Source organism: Plutella xylostella, chromosome 14 (assembly GCF_932276165.1).
Source record: "Plutella xylostella chromosome 14, ilPluXylo3.1, whole genome shotgun sequence".
NCBI lineage: Eukaryota > Metazoa > Arthropoda > Insecta > Lepidoptera > Plutellidae > Plutella > Plutella xylostella.
In genome coordinates this window covers 10,497,137-10,513,067 of record NC_063994.1, presented here as the reverse complement: position 1 = coordinate 10,513,067, position 15,931 = coordinate 10,497,137, and the positions used below count along the sequence as shown (strand labels likewise).

Below are 15,931 nucleotides of genomic sequence, written 5' to 3'. Positions count from 1 at the left end.
ATAACTCATTTAATTTCAATCACAGGCCGAAAGTACTTTTATTTATACTTAAGTTATTCATTAAACAATCTTTAGGTAGATTAGGATTTAATTATTTTTATTCTCCATAGTAAAAAGTCACGTGACCAACTAAGTTTCTATGAAAAATGATATATCTTTTTCGCGAATATTTAAATTCTGTTTTCAGTTTCGGGCTTAGATATACCATGCTGCACATGTAGCTTTCAGCTTAGTATACCCTTTTTGCCACACCTTGTATAATGGTTTTAATAAATATACCTAAATAACTTCGTAGGTGATTATAGGGTATCTATAATGCCCAGATAACTAAATCCTGTAGGTGTAGAACTTGCAAAAATTATCAACAGCCACTGTAGCTTGCGACGTTATTGAAGAACACACGTAAGCTGCGCTGAAAAAAAAATAAGGCAAATTAACGTCTTATTAATAAAAATATTTGTTTTTTTTAAATATTATATACATATATATATATGATATACGAGTAGGTAGATACGAGTAGTAATAACGTTATTTTACCTAGACTATTTGTTTGGTAATTTATTGTCATTTGGAGACCACAGCAAACAGTGGAGTAAAATTTCTTATCAGTAACTTATTGCAACAATTACTTGAAACTGCGAACTTTTGTGCGAAAAGGGTAGAGTAGAAATACTGTTCATTAGTGTATTCGCCTTTTTCAATATATATATATATATATATATATGTCCCATAACCGACCTCTATTGTTTTTGAGCGAAAGAGATAGCTGAGAAAACAATTTGGCTTTTGTCCAAAACCGGTTTGGTCGGACGGTGCGTTTGAAACTTGCATGAAATTTCACAGGGTGTGAATTACTTACATAGGTATTTAGTTCAGAAACACGTTTTTGTCGCTTGTAGCTGATAGGTACAAATGAGTTTTGACAAGTAAATTGGCTGTTATAACTTTATCAACTTCAGCACCACAACACTGTATAGGCCTAGCATAAGCACAATACCATATGAAAATAGTGATAAATTCTTACCCAGGATTTGTTATCTGGTAATCATGTATTCGGAGCCATTGCAGTTTTTAAGCGCATTACATCAATGGAGTCATGATAATTTATCGGCGCATTACATTGATAGGCTGTGTTTTCACCTGAAATAATAATGGGTAGGCTTATAGGTAGGTTACACATATTTTTTTTAATACATATATTTATTTTCCTAGTTTCATTCAGAAATACAAACAATAACGCCTTTTTTTGCTATTGAGGGGTAAATATCCACATTTAACCAGGACTACCATATGTAGGTAATCGATGATACCCACATATTTTCGTATCTACTAAGATATGTACATGAATGCCTTGATTGCATGTATGCACAATTTACTCGCTCATAGTGTAAAATTGCTAATTTAATAACAATCCCCATACATATTAAGCATAGATATTAAAAAAATAATTTGGCTACGTTACTTCAATAAAAAATCATGTTAATAAATAAGCTGAGCATAACAAAATGGGATGGCTTGCTTTGATATTGAGTATTAAAAAGGATACTTACTTGCAATATTCAAACATAGCACTCACTAAACACTCTTATCTGCATCCACTAATATCTTTTAGAATATAACATCTTGAATATTCATTTGCGTATAGAGCACTCACAATATTTTAACAACCAACAATAACACCGATCGTGACCATAGTTTGCACTAAACTGTAAACAAATTATCAAACAAAACATGCAAAATACTAACCCCAACTTCACCGGTGGCGGCGCGCGGCGGCGGTCACATAAGGGACGTAATAAATACCGGTTTGCTATAGCTTGTCAAGATGTTATGCGGTCGCTCACGCGTTCTATGCGTGCGATGCATGCTGGTTAGAAAGGAGACAAGGATAGCAATATTTGTCTGATCACGGGATAGTAAGGGATGACAATAACTGACCTAGGTACTACATCGCCGTAGTCGTCATCGCTATCGTTTGTCAAGATAACAGAGATAAATGTGTGCGTGTATAGGCATACGTTTTCTCTGTACACAGTAAGGTAAAGGCTAAGAGCAAAAAAATGTCATACCCAAGATTAGTTTAGATGCTATTGATGCAAAGTATGACGAAATAAATGATTTATAGATAAATTCGACATGAGTACTTCAATGCTACGGTGCTATTATTTTTGTGTACTGGCTTGCTTTGGCATTCTCGTCCACTTTGATTTGTATGAAGAATTTGATATAATTATTTAACAGCTTTTATCAAGCTTAAAATTATAATAAATAGAAGCGACTATTTCACGACTATTTTTTGAGACATAATTCAAACCGATAGTCATAGTAGTTCCAAAGATATTCGATATTTTCAAAACCTCCAGCTATAATCCTCCACCAGGGCTGCAGCAAAGTACCTTTATATCTCTGCTATCTTTTGACGACTATTTCTGAAATTTGGCATGTCATTACGACTATTTCACGACTATTTTTTGAGACCTTAACCAAGTCGATAGGCCTTACCGTTCGTTCAGAAGAGACTGGAGGATTATAGCTGGAGACCTCCAGCTATAATCCTCCATAAAGTATAGCTCTAACTCCGAAAGTATGATACGACTATTTTTTTGGAAAACACGACTATTTATGACTATTTCACGACTATTTTTTGGCATCATCAAAAATAGTTTCTATTGAGTTTCAATTTTGGAGGATTATAGCTCGAGGGACGTCTCGGACTGTTTGGTACGTTCTGTGCAATACCCTAGTTATGCTGAGAGCCTGGTATCGAGGCATGTCGATCGGTAACCGTAATATGCTCGGTTAAATTCAGATTGACTGACGCGGGTAATGTGGATCTGCCACCGCAAAGCACATCTTAAGTTCAAGATGACATCTCCATTACGTTTCACGCGTCGCGTGTTGACATCCTCCTGATTCATGCGTTCCTGGTACTGCTGGGTGACAAATTGCTTGCGTGGATGACAGCCGGTCGGCGCAACGGTCCCTATTGTATTGCTTTGTCAGGCATTGTGTCCATTTCAAAGCTTAAATCGTTATAAAAGAATAAGAAAGTTTATTTATGGTGTCTGTTACGGTCTTTAAAGCAATATTATAAAGGTACAGGATTTGAAAACAAGTTTTCCTAATAGATAATATTGAAATGCATACTTATTTATTAAATACACAAAGGAAATAAAACACTCATGGAAAAAGTTGTAAACAATAATCATGATTATTTTTACCTAAATAATCTTAACCATATACTTTTTCAGCCTTTTTCCCGAAAAAAAAATTGTATATAGGCCAAACTAATTAGAAGGGTCCGAAAACCTAGTTAAGTTTGCACAAGTATTCTGTGCGTTTGAAGCAGCTATTTCCCTCCAGAATTTGGTCTCGGAAACATGAGTTGGTACTTACCGGTGCCCAATTAAGATCGACCTTTCTATTTGTGAGTCGTCCTAAGACCGCGTAGGGAATCCAAACCGTAAATGGAGGCCAGGTCAGGTTGGATTCTGCATTATTTAGTGCACCCTAAGCCGTAATCTTGTGGCCGGAACATGCCCAGTGCTGGTCCCTTGACTTAGGTTGCTGCGGATTAAAAATGATGCATATCGAAGATATTACTGGCATTGTGATGATAGGGATTTCCCGTGAAAATACTTATCTGCCATCCCATTATGCCGAACCCCGTGAGTATGGTTTTTCTGGCTTCGCTTTGCTTCGTTATGAATAACTATAGGGGTCACTAAGGTGTTGTTTTTTTTAATAAATCTACAAGATAACGCTGACCCTCCAGAAAATACCAGAGCCGCATAGACTCACGGCGTCGAGCACAAGCAACTTGCGAAGTATTTGGGTCGCTCTGTAATGTAGTGCGGGATTATTGTTCCAGTTAATGATGTTTGGAGAGCCCGCAAGCTAGTTAGATCAAAGTTCTGGTTTTATTATGATGTCCTAGTAACTGGAGGAGTTCTGACGATGTTGGTTTTGCTTGCAAAGGCAACTTTTTTCCACAATTCCCGAGGGTTTTTTTCTAGAAACCGAATGGCTTACTGTAAATGTTGACTCAATAATTTATATAAAAAAAACAATAATTGTAATATAATAAATAAACTGTATTAAAAATAAAGTATTTTTAATAAAAAAATTATAGTAACATTTTGAGCACTGCTGAGGGCCCAAAAACATATTATTATATCTAATTATTGAAAAAGGCGTGACTTGACATACCTACCTTCGGAGAGTTTAACTTGCTTAATATTTATATACTTAGGTACTTACTTACTGTTCCACGAAACTTCTTCACGTGTTAAAACTTCTAAGGTATAAGAGAGATGATAGATTTGTATAATAATGAATATGTTTGTATATAAAGCTAGTTCTGTATTACCTATATGGATAATTTATTGTATTCTAGGAGAACGACCCCTGTAACCTGTATCAATGCCCTTCGAGATCCGACTTTGTCTGGGTCATTGTGACGTAAATCGTATGATTTGGTCAAATATAAGTATCTGATTAAATATCCAATAACGATTTCATATTTGGTGTTGTTGAGAGATTTTTTTTTCTTTAGAAAAGGTAGAGTAGAGAGGACAAGAATATATGTAGAGACAGGGAGAATATGATTTATTTTATTTTGTGTTTTCGGATTAATGTTATAATAATAAATAAGTCACCATCATATTAGTCATATCAGTTTGTTGATAAAACATATTACCTTTCCACCACAAAGTTAAAATACGTAAAAAATGGATTGAATGGATTTGGTGAAAAAAAAACCGGCCAAGTGCGAGTCGGGCTCGCGCACAAAGGGTTCCGTAGCAAATTACAGTTAAATCAACCTATCTCAAAAACTATAAGAGATACTTTGATCAAACCAAAAATCGTTGAAAGAGTTAATTAGCATGCATCACCGATACCCCACACGGGTATGTACATCGAAAAAAAAAATTTCATCCCTCAGTTACATGTATGGGGGGCCCCACCCCCAATTCTTTTTTTTACTATTTAGTGTCATATTTTTGTAGCGGTTCATACAACACATATTCCCATCAAATTTCATCACTGTAGTACTTATAGTTTCCGAGTAAATCGGCTGTGACAGACGGACAGACGGACAGACGGACAGACGGACAGACGGACATGACGAAACTATAAGGGTTCCGTTTTTGCCATTTTGGCTACGGAACCCTAAAAATGTCACATAATCAAGGGCGGGCGGCGATGCATGAAAATTCCGTCACCTCCCGATGTGGTAGGTGTACCAGGCTTGTATGAAACCCGCAGTAGTCTGCACTCCTGTGCCTTTTGCATGGCTTTGTAAAGCTAAAAAGTTGATTGAAATATATTTTTTGCATGTTCTTTTCACGAATTTGATTTGACATAGGAGTTGTAACCGCTGCCCTCAATCCTTTTGTAGTTCGCTGCTCTTTGTGATGTGAAATTCAATTTATTTTCAGTAAAAAAAAATGGCGCCCGAGGACAGAGCGAGATTATATTGATTGCACAAAGAGTGTTATCCGCTTCAGTAGTAGGCTCTCGTGTTGAAAAACCTGTATGCGAGGTATAACTTATATGCCACCATAATCCTTAAAAGCTGAAAAAAATACCGTACGATTGGTAATATTTGCAGTAGAATTACAGTTTACAGAGAACCCCACGTAAGAGCATTTTAAACAAAACCAGCATCCTACTACAAAACTCCGCCACAGCAAATGGACTGATTGAACGCACATACCAATAGTGATTAAAACCGCAGTTGACCTGCCTTTGTAACAATTCGAAACTCCAGCTGCCGACAAAACCGATGCTCCCCTCCTTGCAAGCCAAATTAGACCTCCTACACATACTAGCAGTTTAATCTACCTGTACTAGGCGCACATAGTTGCTAAGCAGCTCACAAAGCGGCTGCGGCGAGACGATAATGTGAAATGCATTCGCTCCTCACCAAGTTAAATGGGAACTTCTGCAACAGATGTCTTCAGTTTCCCGTCTCGGTTGCTCCTCGCTGCGCTAAAGTCCTAGTAATGGATCGTGAATTAGATTAAATCTGTCTTAGGTAGAGGATAGTTGGGGAACAAATGATTTTGCATGTCGTGTGTGTCTGGTTAGAATGATAGATGATTGAGTGACAGGGTAAAATTTTATATGAAATCTACTTCTGTAGATTGAGTATGGCGAGCTGTATTAAAATTAAATATAATATTAATATAGGGACAGTGACTATCATAAAATTTATTCCTACCTATAATGTTATGCCGCACTAGGGCATGCAATACCGCAATACCGGTATTCGTAATACCGGTATCAGGGACAAAATTCACGCTTTTTTCAATACCGGTATTGAAAGTTAATACCGGTATTGAAGTAATACCGGAATTGGACTTTTTTAGCCTATAATAAAGCGATTAAGATATAGTTCTGTGAAAGCGCACTTGTTTCCAACCGTTTGATGCAGTTTTCCGCCGTTTGATACTACTGTTGTCCATGCGTAAACGGACACTGGATGTAAAAATAATAATTTATTGTAAATTTAAACTCTAATACTCAATTCTCGTAAAAATCTATTACAAAAAACTGAATTTCATTGCTTTTTCTCGTTTTATTTTGACCTATACGACCTTTAATCACAATATATGCCATTTATTACAAGGAAATATAATACCGGTACTAATACCGGGATCCCGGTATTGAGTTGCAATACCGGAACTCAATACCGGTATTGAAAATAGTTCCGGTATTGCATGCCCTATGCCGCACACAAGTGTAATCATAATCTCGCAATTTAAGGAAATTAACGTTGATTTTCTCTGGTATCTAATCCTACTGAATATTTTTCTCGGCTCTGATTCTATCAACACTTGAAAATAAACCGTTTATTTTCGGCCAGGGCTGCGAACCGTTACATTGGATTCTCGGAATATAATATATCAGGTCATATTGCAATATTCCGGCCGTTTCCGATCTCCATCGAGTTACATTTTTCGAATTGGAACTTCACTTTGAGGTTTAAATTTCCTTGCATATTTTGCTATTGTTACGTTGAAGTTGATATCCTATGTGAGATGCCTTTATAAAACGAACGGGGTGTATTTTTAAACGGTACTAAAAGTCGTAGTCATCGATATAAACACGGTTACACTTTTGTAGGTACTTGTCTATAAACTGATAATAATTGAATTGGTTGTTAATAAAAAGTTATTCGGTGTATTTTTAAGAAAATATATATTTTTTTATTTATAAACACTTTATTGTATATTTACAAAACACAGTTACAAAAATGGGACTTAAGAGTAGTGTATACACAAAGGCGGGCTTATTGCCAAGAAGCAATTTCTTCCAACCAACCTATACTAACACTAGATAGCCAAAGCTCCTAGAACCTTCCTTTCCTAACACAAATCTCGTTGAATGGTGTTGGAAAAATCCCAGCCTAATATTATCGTGACATCTGGGAGGCCATTAAACGCATTCCTCGCAACGACCGGGCGCCCGGGAAATTTACCGTACCGGACCGGACCGCCTTTAGTTCTCAAAATGAGGCATTCAGGATCTGCCGAGCTGATTCGAACATACTATTGTATTGTTTATGAAATAAATTGTTTACTTAGGAATCATATTGTGTAGGAGAGGAAAAATAAAAAATAATTTTTCTTAAAAAAATGTATAAAAATGGACACTACACTTTTTAATTCCAAAATTCACCTCTTTCTTAACACTTCTTTTCTGACAGAAGGCTCTAAAATATTGGCCGATACACCAGATAGATATTTGTAAAGTTGTGTGAGACATATAATCAACTGGTCACTGAATAATACAGTGATACATACGAGCATTACATAGGTACACAAGAGCATTCATTAGGCAAGTCTAAATACCTCCTGCAAACAATGATATTTGCACTAACCTGCCTGATTGCAAATTAACGTATCCATTACTGTTTGCATTTTGCACACCAGGACTACATACTGTGTGCCCATGTGATGAGATGACTGCGCATAATCATATATACCTACCTAACTACTTGTAGCTACTTCCTAACGGTCTATGTAAGCTTGGTACATCCGATGCTAATTAGATTGCCCTTTAGTGCACTAAGACCTGGTTTCTCATGATTCTGTTAGTTACAGTCTCAATAACGGATTTGCTGACGACGCGTTTAAGGATTATTACCCTTGTTAATTGGATGAGTCCCATGACGAAAATCTAATAAACCATTCATAAATCAAGCATTATGTGAATCATTCACTCACACTTCATTCAATATTCTGTCATATTCATTGAAATTGGTGTCTATGTCTCTATAATGTCAAACAACCTCAAACAACCAAACTTTTTGGTTTTGAGGTTGCCATGGTTACTATTTCTATCGAGATTGTTTTACTTGACATCCGTCATTGAAAATAATATAATTACGCCATGCCCTTTGAAAAACAATACAACGAACTAGATGGAGTGTCAGTGCAAAAGAAAGGACTCAACAAATAACACCTCAATTTCTAAGTAAGGTCTTAAATAAAATATTTTGTTAGAAGATTTTTCACTTAATTCTATAGTTCTCATTAAGTCATTAGGTTTAACTTCTTATATCTACTTCTGTGGTCTAGTGGTAGAAGCTCAGCTAAATCACCCAGGGATCCCGGGTTCGATTTCTAGGTAGGGCCATCAATTTGTGTTGCTATATTGCGGTTCCAAGTTAGGTTAGGACATTAAATTAAAACTTTTATCTCGGTTTGACATTATATAAAACCCAGACAGTATTTCTCTTCATTTTTTATGTCACACAACATCTAGTTCGTATATTGTTTATCAAAGGCTCTGTTCATTTTTCCATCTTGAATTCTTGACAGGTGTATCAAAAGTCAACAACCCGTTGCCTGGTTACCGGTCTTAACCAAGTCTTAGCGGAACCCCACAGCAGCAATTAAGTTTATAACCCGATCAAGGGAGTTAACCCCTTGATTTGGCATGGTGGGACCATAGACTTAGTATATACTAGCGTATAGACGAACTGACAGCTCGATAAAACGTGACCAATTTTGATTTTTCAGTGTGTGCATTAGCTAGTGATGTACCTTTCTTTACTTTGGAGGACCATCGATAAGTTATTGAAGTTCGATGTGCGACCCTTGGAGAGAGTTGTTCCATAGACTGTTGTTGTCCAGATTATAATTTTGACAAAGTGTAAAAAAATGCATAAATAACAATGAAACCCCTTTTTTCATCGCTCCTTATTTTATTGACTTTTAAACAGAAAAATCTTAGATATTATATTATCTGTCTGACCCATATTACTGGCTCTGCCTCGGATGGCCGTGTTTGAGATGTTACCACATATTTATTAATTTAACTGGTTCATTCCAGTTTCGTTTCCTAAATTATTAAGTTCACATTCATTCTTAAGTCGAATTGCTGCAAATGGTAGTGTTCTTCTTTGGATTCCAACCAACGCGTCCAACTAATTTCAACCACTTTCGTCTTATTATAGTATCTATAGAGGGAATCTGTTGGACAAATTATAGAAAATAATTAGTTTATGTATTTGTTAAAAGATGTACCTTGCCCTGACAAAATGGTTCAGATCCGAGACGGTAAACGCAAGCTAGCATTTATTTTCATAGGTAACATTCAAGATAAAATATCGATAATGATATCGATTCATTTGAGTCAATCCCTAGCGTACATGTAAAATAAATTGATGAAAAATATATCCACTAAAATCATGGAAATTATTAACAAATGGACTTCCACATACACAAAATATGAAAGTAAACAACAGCATTGGCATTATTTTATATTTAATACAGGATAAAAGACAATTTTTAACCAAAAATAAACGCGTCGTAGCAGTGATGACTATTTTGGTATTTACCTGTGAAATGTGCAATTTTCAGGATTATTTCTATGATTAACGCCACAATCACTCGCAGAAGATGTTACCGTTGTTGAATACACTTAGATTTACTGAAAATAAACCACGATGTACGCAAAAAATCCAAAATACTAAGGGGTTGTTTTTCCGCGTGCTGAATTGTGACGCTCTGTCATTCAAAACCAGTCACAGTTTCATTATATTCGCTATCCTTTTCTATCTTGCCAAATTTCCGTAAGGGATTTTCTTCTCCCTTGCTCGCTTTGTTCGTCTATACGCTAGTATATACTAAGTCTATGGGTGGGACACTCACTAACCTTAACGGTCCATGATGTAACCAAACCGAGGTATTTTTAACCTAACCGAATGGTGTGAAATTAGGCCTAAATTCAAATAACTAATTCTGAAGCTAATTCTCGTTAGAAATTCTATTATGTTTTGCATTTTCTTTCATTTTGACAACCTACTACGGCTACAAGACAAATTTCTTACTTAACCTAACAATAAAAAAAACACAGTAGGTACTATACTTTTTACGAAGTTATATACGCTCATCTGTGAAAAATCTGAAAAATAACTTTGAGATGCTGTTTATATTATACCGAGAATTTATTATTCTTCTGCTTTAAGTTTCTTATTTACTATTACTTCTTACTACTTATAAAACTTCTTGGTCATAATAGGTATTTATTTCTGATTTATTATTGTCACAACTATAGTTCTAGCAACTATTTATTAATATGTGCAACTAGACTTTACGCATCCCTCTATGAGTCTATGGCTACCTTTGAAGCGCAAGCAGGTACCAACCGCACAATGGCGGCGCATCCGCATCCGGATCCCGGACAGACGGTACTTCCGGCCATCAATAAGGCCGCGTTACTGTTTCCCGTGTTCCGGTCGGCAGATGGCAAGCCTTTCTACCAGGGCGCCATTAAATGCCCGGACAATATAGCATAGTACCTACCAGGCGCGTATAAAGCGATAGAAATAGGTCGCCTTCTGGTCTTGAAGGCTGTATGGCCCGCTCTTTGTGACCGCATGCAATTGTTTTAAATGTTCGCTTTTGCATTTTTTCTTCTTTAGCATATTTTGCTATGGTTTCTTTTCTTGTGCTCTAGTAGTATATTGTCTACCTCAGATGCTGCGGCCGATGATGATAGACATTTGTTAGTAATGTTACAGCTGAATGTAATCTTGTCACATATTCTTAAGAATGTGTTTAAACACAGAAAAAAAACTAAGGAGTGTCTTTTAAATACACTCACGGGCAATGAAAAAGTCCCACTCACAAAATGCCGACACCAAACAACCCCAACTTTTTCAAAAATTTCATTTAAAATTTGAAAAAATATTACTGTTTTTAGTTGGTAATATCCTGATTCTGTTAAATGTACTTCAATGCTGTAGAAGGCGTCATTAAGCCAGCCTTTTCCTTTAAGGAATTATTTGGTGTTTTCTCAGTGGAACCTTTTCATTGCCCGTCAGTGTAACATATTCAATTCTACTTACTACCACTACGGATACTTCAATTCATTCAATTGACGCTAAATTCACACTACAAGTACAACCAGCCGGTACAGAACCGACGAAATATCGAGTTTTAATTCAAACAGCGAGCCGTGCTAAGCCACAGAGCAGTGTATTGTCGAATGCAACGCATATTTACAGCCGCGCGGCAAACATAACTCACTGAGTACACGTATCGCACTGTTGTTATCGGTGTTGCCATATTCGAGCCAGCAAATTTGCCCACCGTACTAATGTAACCGTGTGGGGAAACTCAAATACCCGGTTTTGAATTGCTGCGCCGTAATGGAGTTTAGCTAGTCAAATTTGCGGTTTTATAAAGGTAAGCTGTTTATTGCGTTGGTGTTGATGTAAGTTGGTTAGTTACAACAATGTACGCAAGGTGATACAAAATTGTTATAGGTAATTTTTGTAGCAAAAAAACTAAATTCTATTTTTTTTCATTCTAAAAAGTACTTAACCTAAAAAAATATTATGGAGAGGCAAAAAGAAAATCTTGAATTACTCCATGACGTAGAACAAACGTTAGCAGAATGTGCCTTCTTTCGTATTCCTATACTACTTTTACAACAGCCTGTATAGGTATCTTTTCTATTTCAAAAGACATTTCCATATTGAAGCCGACCAATACAATCTAGCAGTTTCAATTCTCCGGCAGCGACCGCGCACCGCAGCGGTGACAAAAACAATATTTTATTTAACCTAGCGCCCCCTGGTGCCCTGGTAGTGTAACTGGCGCGATGTGAAATAAAACATGCAATACCGGACCGACTGTGTTTGACTTGCCAACGGCCATCCACTCCGGAAGGGCCATGACCGTATGATACAGGAATCTGGTCCTGGGTTTTATTTAAGGTATACCTTATTGGTGAATTATAGGTGGTCAGTCGTTAAAAGTCAGTTAAGCTAAAAATGTCATGACAGGAATTTGATGATAATGTTATTACTTGAATGATTTAATTTTTGCGCATAATATTGAATGTGTCAGTAGTAAAATAAAATATTAGCAAAAACAAAAAGGGCTGCTGTTACTATTAGCATTGGCGTGATGATATTTAAGCAAAACTGCTTCTGTTACTCGAGAAATAGGAAACTTCCTGTTATTCTCCGTCGGATGTTGTTCATAAATACGGCCGATTCGGAAGAACGTAATAACCCGTCGGCTTTTCTACTTTATGAAGAAGAAAAACACCGGATATCTTTCGTAGATGATAATAAATAATGTATAAGTATGGCTTTCACCATTAGTTATAGATGTTTTATCTAGTTTGCTATAAATAAGGTTTTATTCCATTATATCCGAAAATTTATACTAGGTTTTCTGCGACTGTGGTCAGTGACTTATTTCCGATTCGTTTCTATGTAATACATGACACGTTCTTGGATCAATTTATTAAAATACTATACAACTAGTAAGTACCTACCTACTATAATTTTATGGCATATCGTCGCCTTGTGCTGTGTTGTTTTCATACCAAAATAACAAGCTCTCTATTATCATCCATTAAGAATTATGAAACATCCATGAGACTTCTCGGTATAGCAACGTATACAATCTATTTACTTATAGGCCGTCCGTATTGTCACGCTAAGACATGATCGTTGCCCCGGGTTAAAAATTAATTGAACATGTCAGTGGTGGTACGGTATCAAGAAAGCAGAGGGCGCGAGAGGAGCAAGCCGCCGCCAGCCGCATCAATATTGCACAGTGTCGTCCGCAGCCGCCGACCTTGCGCCGACCTGCCATTGCTAATAGCCAGATATACCTAGCTACTGCACCGACAAGTTATGTGAGCCTGGTCAAACAAAAAATGTTACGTGTGTAACTTTGATTTTTTTTGTACAAAATACCGGTACAAAGTCTTACCCCCTTATTCATAGAAAAGTTACAATACGTTTTAACTAATAAACTGTTTTGTCCCTATCTGTCAAAGAACAACTTGTTCTTTGTCGGAGAGGGACAAAACAGTTTATTAGTTAAAACGTTCAAATCAAAATCAAAATCAAAATCATTTATTTGCATGAACGTAGGTACACAAAGATGTTACAGAAAAACAGAGAAGACCTGCTACATTCTACCCTTGTAGGGCGTGCAAACATATTATTAGTGTGAAATCATGCATGTCTGAGAATAAAATTGTAAATGTCAAAGATATACCTAAATAATAAAAAAAATAAGTAAATAATAAACATGCATGTCAGTAGGTATTTACATTAAAATTTGTCATTAAAAAAATCATCTATACTATAGTATGTTTTGGCTACTAGAAGTTTATTTAGTTTATGTTTAAACAAATCTACATCATCAGTCTCTCTTATTTCTTTGGGGATATTATTAAAAATTCTAGTAGCCATCCCGTATACACTTTTATCGAAGAGCGCTGTTGCTCTCGAAAATGCACTGACCTTATATTTGTATCTTTCACTTCTATATGTATTAAAAAGATTAAGATTGTTTTTTACAAATAAGGAAATTTCCAAGATGTACAACGACGGTAATGTGAGAATTGACAGCTTATTGAAATAGGGTTTGCAACTATCTCTTCTTTTTAGCCTACATATAGCACGGATACATCTTTTCTGTGCTATAAATACTCTTTCCTTATCTGTTGAATTGCCCCAAAATATAAGACCATATCGAAGAGTGGATGCTACGTAAGCGTAATATGCAGTCAATACTGTAGCCTGTCTAACTACTTTAGATAGAATGTATAGTGCGTAAGAAAATCTATTTAACTTTGTACAAACTATTTCAATTTGGTCTTTCCATGTTAGGTGGGAGTCTATCTGAAGTCCTAAGAATTTAGTACTACTTATAGACGTCAGTGATTTCCCATTATGTGTAATATTTAGATCATTAGATTTATTAGTATAATTATTTTTAAATGTCATTATATTAGATTTGTCTATATTTAAGATTAAATTATTCAATGTCAGCCAATTAATTATATCAACTAAATTATTATTTATGTTATTTTCAATGTCTTTTGAATTATTACCCGTGTACACGACTGTACTGTCATCAGCAAACAGAACTACAGGATAACCGATAGCCTTGGGAAAATCATTGATATAAATAAGGAAGAGAAGTGGCCCTAGAACACTTCCTTGCGGGACACCATATTTGACAGTTCTAAGAGTCGATGCATATTCTGTAACTGTCTTATTTGTTTTGTTAAGTCTAGTAATTTTTGTTTGTTGCTTTCTATTATAAAGATATGATTTTATTAAATCTAGAACATTTCCTCTAACTCCGTATGAAAAGAGTTTCCTCGATAATATGTCATGATCAACGTAATCAAACGCTTTTGTCAAGTCCATATATAATGCAGTTACTAATTGCTTTTTGTCAAGTTTGTTTGTAACTGTCATAAGAAAATTATAAATTGTCAAATTAATATTTTTATTTTTTCGAAAGCCAGCTTGTTCAGATGCAAATAGGTCATGTTTTTCAAAGTAGCTATAAATGCATTTATATATGACCTTTTCGAATATTTTTGAAAAAATGGGTATCAACGCTACAGGCCTGTAATATCCCATTTGTTCTCGGTCAACTTTTTTAAACAATGGTTTAACAATTGATATTTTTAAATCTGTCGGAAAAATGCCATGTTCAATGCATAAATTTATAATATAGGACAAAACTGGACTTATTATTGTAGCAACATACTTAATGACTTTAGTGCAGATTTTGTCATAACCAGTACTGTTGGTATTCTTTAGATTCATGATTATTTTATAGATATCGCGGGGTTCCGTTTTGCTGAGAAAAACGGACTTTTCCCGGTTGGGTATATTTTTTGTACATGATTCCGTAGTTTTAAGGTTTCGTTCGCTAACTGTATGTACTTCGTCAATATAGAAATTATTAAAAGCTTCTGCTATGTCTAATGGATTCTGAATAAACTGGTCTGACACCTTAATTTTCTTTATTTCTTCGGTTGGATGTTGTACTTTACATTTATTAATAATTCTCCATGTTTCCTTTGATTTGTTTTCTGAATTTATAATGTTGTATTCATTTTGAGCCCGTTGTGTTTGTTTAATTACCCTTTTGAGTCTATTTGAGTATGTTTTATAATCGTTTTTGTTATCTTCATTTGGAAACATCCTGTATTTCCACAATTTTTCGCGTTTTCTTCTTGTACATATTTTTATACCCTTTGTTAACCATTTTGGACGATGCTTTGAGTGTACTTTTATCCTCTTTACTGGGAAACATAAATCATAAAAAAGCTTAAAGTTTTCATGAAATATTTTAAACGCCTGATTAGGATCACTTGTATCGTAAATTTCTTGGAAACTAAGTTTTGATAACGAATACTTAAATTTATCTAGGTTTTCTTGAGTATATTCCTGTTTTTCAATGTACCAACTATCTATACTGCAAGTTTTTTTCACAGGACAATTTAATAATTGGGCTGTATGGTCTGACAGTGCTAGTTCAATTACTTTTGCTTTGCAACCTCTAATGTTCTGAATAAAATTATCAAGACATGTACCACTAATTAAACGGGTCGGTACATTTAGTGAAAGTTTAAGGTTGAA

General features: G+C 35.5%; 1 protein-coding gene and 2 long non-coding RNA genes across 17 annotated transcripts in view; 1 reads left to right on the top strand and 2 right to left on the bottom strand.

The window, feature by feature from the left end:
- Positions 1 to 15,931, top strand: part of LOC105381404 (neurobeachin) — a 462,556-nt gene that overhangs the window by 197,520 nt on the left and 249,105 nt on the right. The gene's annotated exons all lie outside the window — the stretch shown is intronic.
- Positions 166 to 1,987, bottom strand: LOC125489417. The gene is made up of 3 exons (XR_007266975.1): positions 1,551 to 1,987; positions 1,025 to 1,140; positions 166 to 412 (listed from the first exon to the last, which is right to left on the bottom strand). It is a non-coding gene; the product is annotated as an uncharacterized LOC125489417 (long non-coding RNA).
- Positions 8,958 to 10,154, bottom strand: LOC125489419. The gene is made up of 2 exons (XR_007266977.1): positions 9,854 to 10,154; positions 8,958 to 9,485 (listed from the first exon to the last, which is right to left on the bottom strand). It is a non-coding gene; the product is annotated as an uncharacterized LOC125489419 (long non-coding RNA).